The sequence below is a fragment of the Hyperolius riggenbachi genome, chromosome 1 (genome assembly GCF_040937935.1).
Source record: "Hyperolius riggenbachi isolate aHypRig1 chromosome 1, aHypRig1.pri, whole genome shotgun sequence".
Lineage (NCBI taxonomy): Eukaryota > Metazoa > Chordata > Amphibia > Anura > Hyperoliidae > Hyperolius > Hyperolius riggenbachi.
The window spans coordinates 49,107,087-49,122,228 of record NC_090646.1 but is presented as its reverse complement, the minus strand read 5'-3'; positions in this window follow the sequence as shown (position 1 = coordinate 49,122,228).

The window sequence follows — 15,142 nt, the reverse complement described above, 5'->3', positions numbered from 1 at the left end:
TGCGCGGTGCATTTCCCACAGTTAATGGTTGTGAATCCGGGCACAACATTTCTGGCTGTTCCTCCATTGACCTTTGAAAGGTGGAAGTTTGTTGGGCTGGGAATAGCTCCTGCGAATACCCCATTGTGTCCTGAGGTAATTCATCGGACTGGCTATCTGGCAGTTGTGTGCGTGGTGTCGCTGCCGGTTGTGTCAGCTTTGTGCCCACTGGCTCCTTGTAACTGGCTGAGGACTCGGACCTCGTGCGTGATGTGCTGGTGCTGCTTAACCCACTGCTGGACGCTTGAGAGGTCATCCAAGTAATTATCTGGTCCTGTTCTTTTGGATCTGTGAGGGTTGTTGTCCTGGACAACATGGGCGGTATTGAGTGGGTTTTCTTGGGTGCTCCCCTGTGGCCTGTACGTGAACCATCAGGGGAAACACCTCTTCCCTTGCCCCTTCCTCTTTCACCGGATTTCTTCCTCATTTCACTTATCCTTACAGTACACGCTGACTGGCAGCAGTACAGTGGCAGTACAGAAATGCTATACAGTACCACTATTCCCAGCAGCGACACAGAGCACAATGCTATACAGTGGCGGGTGAGCAGTGTACCACTATTCCCAGCAGCGACACAGAGCACAATGCTATACAGTGGCAGGTGAGCGGTGTACTACTGTTCCCAGGCCCAGCAGACACAGAGTGGAAGTAAACACAATGCCTTATAGTCTGGCTGAGCGGTGTACACAGAGTGGCAGTACACACAATGCTATATAGTCTGGCTGAGCGGTGTACACAGAGTGGCAGTACACACAATGCTATATAGTCTGGCTGAGCCGTGTACACAGAGTGTCAGTAAACAATGCTATATATAGCGTGGCTGAGCGAGGTACACAGTGGCAGTACACACAATGCTATATAGTCTGGCTGAGCGGTGTACACACAGTGTCAGTAAACAATGGTATATAGTCTGGCTGAGCGGTGTACACAGAGTGTCAGTAAACAATGGTATATAGTCTGGCTGAGCGGTGTACACAGAGTGGCAGTACACACAATGCTATATAGTCTGGCTGAGCGGTGTACACAGAGTGGCAGTACACACAATGCTATATAGTCTGGCTGAGCGGTGTACACAGAGTGGCAGTACACACAATGCTATATAGTCTGGATGAGCGGTGTACACAGAGTGGCAGTACACACAATGCTATATAGTCTGGCTGAGCCGTGTACACAGAGTGGCAGTACACACAATGCTATATAGTCTGGCTGAGCGGTGTACACAGAGTGGCAGTACACACAATGCTATATAGTCTGGCTGAGCCGTGTACACAGAGTGTCAGTAAACAATGGTATATAGTCTGGCTGAGCGGTGTACACAGAGTGTCAGTAAACAATGGTATATAGTCTGGCTGAGCGGTGTACACAGAGTGGCAGTAAACACAATGCTATATATAGCGTGGCTGAGCGAGGTGCACAGTGGCAGTACACACAATGCAATATAGTCAGGCTGAGCCGTGTACACAGAGTGTCAGTAAACAATGGTATATAGTCTGGCTGAGCGGTGTACACAGAGTGTCAGTAAACAATGGTATATAGTCTGGCTGAGCGGTGTACACAGAGTGGCAGTAAACACAATGCTATATATAGCGTGGCTGAGCGAGGTGCACAGTGGCAGTACACACAATGCTATATAGTCAGGCTAAGCCGTGTACACAGAGTGTCAGAAAACACAATGCTATATATAGCGGGGCTGAGCGAGGTGCACAGTGGCAGTACACACAATGCTATATAGTCAGGCTGAGCCGTGTACACAGAGTGTCAGTAAACAATGGTATATAGTCTGGCTGAGCGATGTACACAGAGTGTCAGTAAACAATGGTATATAGTCTGGCTGAGCGGTGTACACAGAGTGGCAGTAAACACAATGCTATATATAGCGTGGCTGAGCGAGGTGCACAGTGGCAGTACACACAATGCTATATAGTCAGGCTGAGCCGTGTACACAGAGTGTCAGTAAACAATGGTATATAGTCTGGCTGAGCGGTGTACACAGAGTGTCAGTAAACAATGGTATATAGTCTGGCTGAGCGGTGTACACAGAGTGGCAGTAAACACAATGCTATATATAGCGTGGCTGAGCGAGGTGCACAGTGGCAGTACACACAATGCTATATAGTCAGGCTAAGCCGTGTACACAAAGTGTCAGAAAACACAATGCTATATATAGCGGGGCTGAGCGAGGTGCACAGTGGCAGTACACACAATGCTATATAGTCAGGCTGAGCCGTGTACACAGAGTGTCAGTAAACAATGGTATATAGTCTGGCTGAGCGGTGTACACAGAGTGTCAGTAAACAATGGTATATAGTCTGGCTGAGCGGTGTACACAGAGTGGCAGTACACACAATGCTATATAGTCTGGCTGAGCCGTGTACACAGAGTGTCAGTAAACAATGGTATATAGTCTGGCTGAGCGGTGTACACAGAGTGTCAGTAAACAATGGTATATAGTCTGGCTGAGCGGTGTACACAGAGTGGCAGTAAACACAATGCTATATATAGCGTGGCTGAGCGAGGTGCACAGTGGCAGTACACACAATGCAATATAGTCAGGCTGAGCCGTGTACACAGAGTGTCAGTAAACAATGGTATATAGTCTGGCTGAGCGGTGTACACAGAGTGTCAGTAAACAATGGTATATAGTCTGGCTGAGCGGTGTACACAGAGTGGCAGTAAACACAATGCTATATATAGCGTGGCTGAGCGAGGTGCACAGTGGCAGTACACACAATGCTATATAGTCAGGCTAAGCCGTGTACACAGAGTGTCAGAAAACACAATGCTATATATAGCGGGGCTGAGCGAGGTGCACAGTGGCAGTACACACAATGCTATATAGTCAGGCTGAGCCGTGTACACAGAGTGTCAGTAAACAATGGTATATAGTCTGGCTGAGCGGTGTACACAGAGTGTCAGTAAACAATGGTATATAGTCTGGCTGAGCGGTGTACACAGAGTGTCAGTAAACAATGGTATATAGTCTGGCTGAGCGGTGTACACAGAGTGGCAGTAAACACAATGCTATATATAGCGTGGCTGAGCGAGGTGCACAGTGGCAGTACACACAATGCTATATAGTCAGGCTAAGCCGTGTACACAGAGTGTCAGAAAACACAATGCTATATATAACGTGGCTGAGCGAGGTGCACAGTGGCAGTACACACAATGCTATATAGCCAGGCTAAGCCGTGTACACAGAGTGTCAGAAAACACAATGCTATATATAGCGTGGCTGAGCGAGGTACACAGTGGCAGTAAACAATGCTATATATATAGTGTGGCTGAGCGAGCGGTGTACTACTGTTCCCAGCAGCGACACACAATGACTGGGGGGGACCCTGGCTAGCGTGGCTGGAGAGCGAACTACCCTGCCTGCCTACCCAAAGCTAAACCCACAGAGAAATGGCGGAGATATGACGTGGTTCGGGTATTTATTTACCCGAACCACGTGACCGTTCGGCCAATCAGAGCGCGTTCGGGCCCGAACCACGTGACCCGTTCGGCCAATCACAGCGCTAGCCGAACGTTCGGGGAACGTTCGGCCATGCGCTCTTAGTTCGGCCATGTGGCCGAACGGTTTGGCCGAGCACCGTCAGGTGTTCGGCCGAACTCGAACATCACCCGAACAGGGTGATGTTCTGCAGAACCCTAACAGTGGCGAACACTGTTCGCCCAACACTAGTGCTGACTCACTGGAATATTCATTGAATGGACACCTGAAGTGCACAGGTGACTAGAGTCATAGCACGTCACGATTGAAAGATTTTTTTCCCCCATTGGTGCTAGCCACACACTGTATTGCAGGAGAATATTGGGTATTAGTGAAAAAAAATGTTTCAAATAGACATTGTCGTTTTTGAGAAAATTGTTTTTAAAAATGCAAAAAATAATGGTATTGAAACTGTCATGTTTTTATTTAAAAAACATTTTTCCTTTGCATTTTTAAAATCAATTTCTCAAAACCTCACTCAGGCCGGATTTCTGGGAAGGCAACAAAGGCCATGGCCAAGGGGATAAAAATCAGCAGGGTGCAGGACTTGGAGAGATAAGAGGTCACATGTCAAAGTAAATCATCTCTCTTGCTTTGCTCTGGTCTGCCTGAATTCCAGAGATCCCTGCATCTCTCTCACTTGTGCAAAGTGTGTGTGATAACAGTCAGCATCTGCTGTCACCTCACCTGATTATCCTGTCCTCTGTATGATGAGAGGGGACAAACAATCTGCTGTGAGAAGAAAAATATATGGGCTCAAGTAGCAGAACTCTTGAGTTCGGATTAGTTTTTTCTTGCAGCGTGCATTCACGGGCAGAAATTAGCAGCTCTTCCCTCTCCCTGACTAATGTCAGATTTATTACTGGTAGGTCAGTGCTGTTAAAGAACTCGGATCTGTTTAATTTATAGCTTGTTTTTTTTTTCTCCTAGAGAATGACAGCAACATTCTTTGTGCTACAGTTTAACTCTTTCCTGACCTTTTTTTTGCCAGCAAAGCATTGTACTGTGTTAGCCATCAGTGAAAGCAGGCTGTTTTGAAACAGAATGACAACTGTGTTACATTTATTTATATTTACAAAACAATCAATGCATCTCCTGCTGACTGTATATATAGCTGTGTGCCCTAACATCTTGTATACAGGAACAAAGTCTTAAGATGGCTCCTTAGCCATAGGCTCACTGTTTTTCTTTTGGTTAGCCAATAAAAAGTGTTATTCTGTTACAAAACTTCCTGCTGGCTGATTTTAAGATCTGTCTTAAGTGCTAAATTGTCACTGTGTAAAGTACACCTGAGCTTATGCTAGGTACACACAATGCAATTTTCTAACAGATTTACTGTCAGATCGACTATTTCCAACATGTCTGATCTGCTTTCCAATCAATTTTCTGAATGATTTTTCATAGAAGTGAACAGCAAATTGATCGAAAAATTGATCGGAAATCAGATCAGACATGATGGAAATAATCGACCTGACAGTAAAGAAAATTGCACCATGTGTACCTAGCATTACACTACATCTATGCCAGTGTGTGTTGTGTCGGATCCATCTACTTACCTGTTCTCTGTGTTGGATGGGCTTCTCTCCATTGGGCTGCCATCACCTGTTTGTGGCTCTGACAGCAGCTAGTCGCACAGAGGTCAAAAAAGCAGCGCTGTCCACTGGGGCACTGTAACACCTGCAGAAGCTGCGGCTGCGGGCACGCAGGGTGTCTCCGCAGCCACCTCTCTTTCCTGCTCAGGGACTTCGCCCGTTCCTCTGGCGTCTAGTACGCCGAGGACGGGGTTGTCATTTGCCCATAGGGTTGCAGTATTGCGCGGGCGCGTGCGGAGACAGGACCTTTATGCAGGGAGGAGGTGCGTCAGCTGACCAGCCGGTCAGCTGACGTCAGAGGAGACTCACGGCGCTCCGGATTGGCTGATTGATGTGGGCGCGGCCGTGGGGGTCTCCTCTGCTTCAAAAGCTTTCAGTGTTCACTCGCAACCTGTCTGCTGTTGCGAATGCTTATGTGTTAGCGCTCAGGCCTTAGATAGTATCCGGTGTGTTTCCGGTGAGGTCTAGTCAAACTATTCAGTTACTGTTGCACCAAGCACTATACACCTTGCTATCCTGCTAGCTATACTTGCATTATTGGTGATTCTGCAGATCACCACATAATCAGTGTAAAGGATAGCGAAGATGCCGCCGCGTGGGCGGCTTCTGCCGCGCAGCTACATGCTGCTGGTTCGCCTGGTCCTTCTAGTGCACACAGATTTGGAGCTAAGTGCGCGCTCTCCAGGCGGCAGGACCTTTATGCAAGTAAAAGGGGAGTCAGCTGATCATGCCGGTCAGCTGACTCCAGCTATGCTCCGGATTGGCTGAGTGACTGGGGCGGCGCTATGGAGCGCTCTGGGTATTTATAGGACTTGCCTGTCAGTTGCAAGTTGTGTGCTGTTGCGAATGCTTACGTGTGAGCGCTCAGACCCTAGTCAGATCTTACAGTGTGTTAGAACCAGCCGGAGCTGGGAATTCACACTTAGTCAGATTCCGTTGATAGCTTTAAGTACTATTATATTTTTAGACTTGTGTACCATTCTTTAGTCTAGTTCCCAGGTGTTGAAACCAAGGACTTCACACCTAAACTAGGATTGCTATATTCCTACTGTATTATCTGTTATGATTTCTCGCTCTCCTGACTACTCTCTTGGTTGCTGATTCGGTACTTCTGCCTATCTGTCTACTGTTGCCGACTCTGCCTGTACCTGGATACCGAATCAGTCTTCCGCCTCTGTACTGTATCTGTCCGTTCATTGCTGACCTTGCTTGTCTGACCTTTCTACCCTCACTAGTGGGTCTACCACTAGTAAGGGAAATCTTAAGGGCTGTCACCTAACCCTTAGGTGATCAGTCTTGCTGTACTATCTGTGACACTTGTTCCTCAGGTGTCTGTTAGCTGCAAATAGTGTTTGTTGATCACCTGCCCCTCAGGAGATCATCTTGCAGCACAGTCAGTGGTCCCTGCACCTCAGGGGTCCACTGGCTGCAGTACAGTCTGGTTCCCTGCGCCTCAGGGAATCCTTGGCTGTAGTACAGTCTTAATCACTCATTCCACCTGTGACCTCACTTGCAGCACAGTCAGTGGTCCCTGCTCCTCAGGTGTCCACTGGCTGCAGTACTATCTGAATTCCCTGCTCCTCAGGGAATTCTTGGCTGCAGTATAGTCTGTATTCCCTGCTCCTCAGGGGATCCTAGGCTATTGTTTAGTCTTGATCACCTGCCCTTCAGGTGACCATACTCTTTATCACCGCCAGTGGTCCCTGCTGCTCAGGCGTCCACTGGCTGCAGTGCAGTCTGAATCCCCTGCCCCTCAGGGGATCCTTGGCTGCAATATTGTCTGTGTCTCCCGTTCCTCGGGAGATAACTTCTCTTATTACTGTTGCACCAAACACAATACCACATTAGGTGTCCTGTGTCTAGCTATACTTCTATTATTGGTGATTCTGCAGATCACCACATAATCAGGTATAGCATCTGTATTATTGGTGATACTGCAGATCACCAATAATCAGAAAAATCTGTGTTGCTGACACCAATCGTTACAATCAGGTATAGCGTCTGTATTATCGGTGATACTGCAGATCACGCATAATCAGACGTCTGTGTTGCTACACCAATCGTTACAAAACAGCAGACCAAAAAATTATGGAGACACTGTGCAATAGGGTGGAACTTTTGACCACGACCGTTAACTATCTCATCAAGACGGTTAACTTACAGCAGACTCAGATTGACCAGCTGGCTGAGACAGTTAACCGTCTTAAAGGTCCTAATACACAAGTGTCCTCCCCTCCAGGTAATGAGCCCAGGATGCACCTTACCGAAAGATTTTCGGGGCATCGGTCTGATTTTCGAAATTTTAAGCACCGTTGCTTATCATATTTTGAATTGCGGCCAGTGTCTTCAGGTTCAGAGAGCCAGTGAGTCACATTAATAAAGACTTTATTATCTGGTGATTCGCAATCTTGGGCGTACAGTCTCCCCGAGGGTCATGAGGCTTTAGCCTCTGTTCAGGATTTTTTTAAAGCGATGGCAGTTATATATGATGATCCCGATTTAGCTAAGACCCTCAGACAGTGGCATAGCTCTGTCGAAACTTACGCTGCTGAGTTTAGGAGGTGGGCGGTGTCAGCCAGATGGGGCAGTATGCTCCTCTAGATTGGTTTTTATCGGGATTATCTGATACCGTGGTCGATTTGATGTTGGGTCACCCTGAACCTAAGTCTTTGGATGAGGCGATAACCTTAGCAATTAAAATTGATCGGCGAGTTCGCTACCAAAAGCAGACTCGGGGTAAAGCCCCAGGGAAACTTGCTTCTGATATTTTCTCGTCTCCTGTTTCTTCCCCTCCTCCTCTGGATGAGCCGATGCAAATTGGACAGTCCAATCTCACTGAGGTTGAAAAAAACAGGAGACGTCATGAGAAACTCTGCCTTTACTGCGCAGAGAAGGGGCATATAGCGCTAAATTGTCCCAAGAAGGCGGAAAACACTATCGCCTAGGAGTAGCTGGGGGTACTACCTTAGGCGATCCAGTCTTACCTCTAAAAAATAATTGTTTACTCCTCCCATGTTCTATTACCTGGGAGGATAAAGTTCATTCCACCCAGGCCTTTATAGACTCGGGGTCCGCAGTTAATGTCATGGCTTATGATCTTGCTGTTAAGTTTGGGTTTCCCCTCCTTTCTGTGGGATGTCAGGTGATGGTTACCGCAATGGATGATTCACCATTGCAGGGGAAACAAACAATTATTCAGACTCCTGTATTGTTATGTCAGCTAGGAGTGTTGCATAAAGAACAAATACAGTTCCTGGTGCTCAAAATGTCCACCTCCACTATAATTCTTGGTATGCCATGGCTAAAGAAACATTCCTCTCAGATCGACTGGAGTTCCAGACAGTTGTTAAGCTGGTCCTCCTACTGTCATCATCATTGTTTGGAGAAGGTCACAATAGGCGCTACCAAGATTCAGGTGGAGGGGTTGTCGGACAACTCTGATATTGTAACCTGGAAGGATTGGGCATCTAGTCTGAGCCCATTTCAGCAGGAGGTTCCAAAAGGGAAACCTGATGGGGTTTTGTTTGTGCCATCTCAATTCAGATTTAGTATTCTTCATGTTTTCATGCCCATAAAAAGGCAGGTCACCCAGGGATTGCCCGCACGCATGAGTTACTGGACAGATGTGTCGGGTAGCCCTTGATTGTTTCTGATTGTAAGAACTTTGTTGGAAACTGTTCTGTCTGTGCCAGGAGTAAGTCGTCAAGACAGGCTCCTGAAGATACACTACAGTCATTGCCGGTAGCTGAGCAACCTTGGGACCAAAAGAGTCTTAAGAAGCCCTTTGTGACCCAGAAAAAACGGGCAGATGGGAGTCGGTCTGTGGAGTGGGAGTTTGCACCGTGTGACATGGTGTGGGTGTCGACTCGACATCTGGCTATGGAACGGCCCTCTGCTAGACTGCGTCCTAGATTTATAGGTCCGTACCCTGTATCCAAAAGGATGAATAGTGTCACATATGTTGTTTCCCTTCCGTCCAGTGTGAGAGGTATTGGACCTTTTCATGTGTCTCTCCTGAGGCCGGCAGTGCATGTGGACTCCTCTTTTCCCTCCCCTGTGGTGATTGGTGGAGAACCCGAGACTGAGACAGTCCAGCCTGCCACCCCAGTAGGCATCCTTCCCGAGAAAGTGATTCTGGCTACTGCTGAAATTCGGGAAGTTCGGGCTTCAGTTTTGGGCCCGTTTCAGCAGAAGGATAAGAGATGTTCTGAGGTGTGGGAAGTGGTACCTGGTGACTTACTTTGGGCTCTGCCCTCCAGAATGAGAGGGGTTAGATCTTCCCAGGTATCCTTGTTTAGCTCTGTCGTGCAGGGGTATTCCTCTCCCTCCCACCCTGTGATGTTTCATACGGAAGAACCTAAGGAAAAGGTTCATGACAGACCTGCTAGATTGTGTCCGGAGTCCACGCCTTTAAGGGGGGGGGGGATATTGTAACATCCGCAGAAGCTGCAACTGCGGGCACCCAGGGTGTCTCCACAGCCGCCTCGCTTTCCTGCTCAGGGACTTCGCCCATTCCTCTGGCGTCTAGTACGCCGAGGACGGGGTTGTCATTTGCCCATAAAGTTGCGGTATTGCGCGGGCGTGCGCGGAGACAGGACCTTTATGCGGGGAGGAGGTGCGTCAGCTGACCAGCCGGTCGGCTAACGTCAGAGGAGACTCACGGCGCTCCGGATTGGCTGATTGAAGTGGGCGCGGCCGTGGGGTCTCCTATGCTTCAAAAGCCTTCAGTGTTCACTCGCAACCTGTCTGCTGTTGCGAATGCTTATGTGTTGGCGCTCAGACCTTAGATACTATCCGGTGTGTTTTGATCTGGGAGGAAACCAGGGATTTCACACAAGACTAGGATTATTGTATTAGTGTATATTTTGCTATTCTGTGTATGACTCTGGCTATCCTCTGACCCTGCTCTTGCTATCGATTCTGTACTTCTGCCCATCTGACTCTGTTGCTTAACTCTGCCTGATATCTTACTACTCTCTTGCCTGCCGATTTTGTACTGTACCTGCCCACCTGTTGCTAATCCTAGCCTGTCTGACCACTCTACTCACCAGTGAGCCCTTGTCACTGGTGAGGTGCTCTTTGATAGTACCCACCAGCTCCTCTGGTGAGGTCTAGTCAAACTATACAGTTACTGTTGTACCAATAATACCCACCAGCTCCTCTGGTGGGGTCTCGTCAAACTATTCAGTTTCTGTGTACCAATAGTACCCACCAGCTCCTCTGGTGAGGTCTAGTCAAACTATTCAGTTACTGTTACACCAAGCACTATACACCTTGCTATCCTGCTAGCTATACTTGCATTATTGGTGATTCTGCAGATCACCACATAATCAGGTATAGCGTCTGTATTATTGGTGATTCTGCAGATCACACATAATCAGACGTCTGTGTTGCTACACCAATCATTACAAGCACCTTGTAATTTCGTGCTCCTGTACGGATGTGCACAGGAGCCGAGGGAGTGTTATGGGTATGCGTACTTGCCAAGTGCTGCTCATACATGAGCATCGTTTCTGAAGTATGCATGCCCAGAACACTATTGGCTGCTTTGCATCCAGGCTGGAGTGCAAAATTACATGGAGTGGACAGAGCATGCGCTGCTTCTTTGTTGAACGGGGCAAAGCAGCAAAACAGAGGGGAGCTCATTCAAACTAGTCAGAGTTGGACAGAATGAGGGGTTTGGTGACAGTCGGCCTAGGGCGCTGGAAAGTATAAATTCGGCCCTGCAAAAACTACAAGGTCTTTTTGAAAAATTCTTTTTTTTTACTTGTACCCACTATTCTCCTTAACATATGTAGCAATTTTGGTGTCGCTAGCATGTAGGGGGGCTTTGCTACTCCCTGCCAAAATCGGTACAAAATTACAAGAAAATTACGTGAAATTTTAGGTGAAATTACGAATCACTATACGTAATCAATTGAATTTACAAATCGTAATTACGTGTAAGCATAAATGCAAAAATGTACGCGAAATTGCGCCTAATCGTAATTATCTGATTATGATCATCACTGCTTGCTGAAGTTACTATAGCAAGACCAGAACAGCGGCAGCTGCTGCTTTCCCTGTGCCCCTCACCCGCTGTACCAATTGTCACAGAGTGCAGGGCATTCACAGCACCCAATGGGAATCCTGAATCCTGAAGTTCTGTTAAAGGACCAATATGTGGCATTGGATGGAAATTAAAGATGCAATTGGCTTGCTATTCATACTATAGCAATTCCAGAAGAGCGGCAGCTTCAGGTGGCAGGAGTATCACAGGGCAGGAGGCTGTTGGTGCCCTTCTCTCTGTGAAAATAGGTACAGCTGGGTAAGGTTGCAGGGAGAGCGGCAGTTGCTGCTGTTCTGGGTTTGCTATACTAAGTATAGCAACCCCAAAAGCATCTTATAAATCCCCTCCAGCACCCCTTATACGAGCCACTGGAGCAATTTTAAAGAAAATCTGTAACCAAAAAAGTTCACCTGGGGAGTACTCACCTCGGGTGTGGGAAGACTCTGGATCCTATTGAGGCTTCCCCAGTCCTCCTCGGTCCCACGGTGGCAGCGATAAAACTCCCTGAACAGCGGGGGTGTAAATATTTACCTTCCCAGCTCCAGCCCAGGTGCAGTATCGTCTCTCCACTCAGAGATAGGCGGAAATAGCCGATCGCTGTTGGGCCACTCTACTGCACAGGCTCAAGTCTCCTGCGCCTGCGCAATAGAGCGGACCCGACAGAGATCGGCTATTTTCACCTATCTCTGTGGGAAGAGCTGCAACAGCGCCCCCGCTGGAGCCAGAAAAGGTAAATAATGCACAGCCTGACAAATTGTCAGCTGTGCGTTCCGTTGGCTGCAGCGAGACCGCCGACCGCCGTGGGACACAGGAGGACGGTACATGGTCCAGAGGCTTCCCCCTACTGAGGTGAGTACCCCCCAGGGGAACTTTTTTTTTGTTACAGGTTTTCTTTAAAGATACTCTGGTGCTTACTTTACTTAGTATAGCAAGTCCAGGGGTTGGAGCAACTTGTGCGGCACTGTTTGTCTGGGCAGGAATCAATGCGTGTGGTGTTCTCCATTGTTAATCGGGTGTCGAGAGGTTATGGTGTGGAATCATTTCTGAGGACACAGGGGTAAGAGTAATGGAAGGTAAGTATTTATGGTTAATTAAGAACATTGAAGGACTTTTTTGTGATAGTGTTCTTTAGTGATGAGCGCAATGACTCAATTATGATTATGCGAAATTTCGTAATTCACGAAAATTATGATTATGGCCGGAATGACGCAGAATGTTTTGTTTATGGGGAATTTCCTAATTATGATCTTTTTCGTAATTATGATCATTTACGTAACACAAACAAATCAGAATTCCGTGTTTAAAGAGTGAAAAAAATGTAATAAAAAATGCTTCATTTTTACAATCTATCTATCTATCTTCAATATATATAATAGGGTAAGTGCCTCAACCTTCAAGCAAGAAGAAGAAGAAGTAGCGCCCTGCCCCCAGGGCCGCTCCAAGCAAGAAGAAGGGGCTGGTCCAAGCAAGAAGAAGAAGTAGTGTCATATCAAACCAAGGCCAAAGAGGGATAATTTGCATATTCAGTAGCAGTGCATTGTGGGTAACCACAAATGTTCACTTATAGCTGAATTATTGCAGATTTGCTTCTGTTTCAAGAAGGAAAATGACACCAAGCTTTGCTTTTTTTAGTAGGAGGGCTTTTTGGTCTTTTTTATCCTCTTATACATTCTTAGTAGTTTGGGTCACCCTGAGCTGCTTGGTTACTCTGTTGTACTGGTCCAAGCCCTATATCATACAGCCTTATTAATCCTTGCTATGTACTGATGAGGACCAAATGTCTGAAATAGGCTGTCACATGTGGGTTTGATATGACTGTGTAAAATGTAAAGCTCTAGGCTTGCTTGACTTACCAAGAGTGAAAAGGAATGCTTTGCATATTTAGTAGCAGTGCATTGTGGGAAAGCACAAATGTTCATTTATACCTGTATTATTGCAGATTTTCTTCTGTTTTAAGAAGGCAAATTGCACCATGCTTTGATTTTTTTAGTAGAAGGTCTTTTTGGTCCCTTTTATCCACCTATACGTTCTAAATGGTTTGTGTCATCCTGAGCTGCTTGGTTACTCTGTTGTACTGGTCCAAGCTAGTGTTGGGCGAACACCTAGATGTTCGGGTTCGCCGAACATCACCGCGATGTTCAGGTGTTCGCGCCGAACTCCGAACATAATGGAAGTCAATGGGGACCCGAACTTTCGTGCTTTGTAAAGCTTCCTTACATGCTACATACCCCAAATTTGCAGGGTATGTGCACCTTGGGAGTGGGTACAAGAGGAAAAAAAATATTTGAAAAGAGCTTATAGTTTTTGAGAAAATTGATTGTAAAGTTTCAAAGGAAAAACTGTCTTTTAAATGTGGAAAATGTCATGTTTCTTTGCACAGGTAACATGCTTTTTGTCGGCATGCAGTCATAAATGTAATACAGAGAAGAGGTTCCAGGAAAAGGGACTGGTAACGCTAACCCAGCACCAGCAGCAGCACACGTGATGGAACAGGAGGAGGAGGCGCAGGAGGAGAAGGCCACTCTTTGTGAGACACAACAACCCAGGCCTTGCATGAGGACAAGAAGCGTGCGGATAGCATGCTTTGTACCGCCATGCAGTCATAAATGTAATAAAGATAAGAGGTTCAATAAACAGGGACCACGCGCCGGCAACGCTAACCCAGCAGCAGCAGACGTGATGGAACAGGAGGAGGCGCAGGAGGAGAAGGCCACGCTTTGAGACACAACAACCCAGGCCTTGCATGAGGACAAGAAGCATGCGGATAGCATGCTTTTTACCGCCATGCAGTCATAAATGTAATAAAGATAAGAGGTTCCATAAACAGGGACCATCACCGGCAACGCTAACCCAGCAGCAGCAGCAGACGTGATGGAACAGGAGGAGGCACAGGAGGAGAAGGCCTCGCTTTTTGAGACACAACAACCCAGGCCTTGCATGAGGACAAGAAGCGTGCAGATAGCATGCTTTGTACTGCCATGCAGTCATAAATGTAATAAAGATAAGAGGTTCCATAAACAGGGACCGTCACCGGCAACGCTAACCCAGCAGCAGCAGCAGCAGACGTGATGGAACAGGAGGAGGCGCAGGAGGAGAAGGCCACGCTTTTTGAGACACAATAACCCAGGCCTTGCATGAGGACAAGAAGCGTGCGGATAGCATGCTTTGTACCGCCATGCAGTCATAAATGTAATAAAGATAAGAGGTTCCATAAACAGGGACCGGCAACGCTAACCCAGCAGCAGCAGCAGCAGCACACGTGATGGACAGAGTGGCAGTAAACACAATGCTATATAGTCTGCTATATAGTCACCCCGAACGGGGTGATGTTCTGCAGAACCCGAACAGTGGCGAACACTGTTCGCCCAACACTACTGGGAACGCAGATTTTAGTACCTAAACACACGATACAACATGTTTTCCGGGGTCGGACTCTGAGGCACATACAGATGGTCCCGATCATCATCCTCATCATACAACTCTTCTCCTGAGTCTGACCCACCCACCACCTCTGCCACCCCAACATCCCCAGACACAGACCCCTCATCGTCCTCAACATTAACTTGGGATGCTGGCCTGAGCCAGACCTCCTCCTCCACATCAGGCCCCATCATCTCCTCAATGGCAGCCCTCATTAATCGCTCTGGCGACGGACCGATGGACACAACGTACACCTCCGGGGAGGGCTGCTGCTGACCACTGGCTGCTGGGGTGGATGTTATAGCTTGCGTGGGGCGTTGGCTGTTGCTGTTGTTGGGAGTGCTGCTCACAGCGGAGGTCTCTGAGGAACTCATGGTGAGCTCATATAGTGGTTGGCGGTGAGTGGAGTATTACTGATCCCAGCAATATACACACTGACTGGCAGAGTACGCAATGCTATATAGTGTGGCTGAGCGGTGTACACAGAGTGGCAGTAAACACAATGCTATATAGTCTGGCTGAGCGGTGTACACAGAGTGGCAGTACACACAA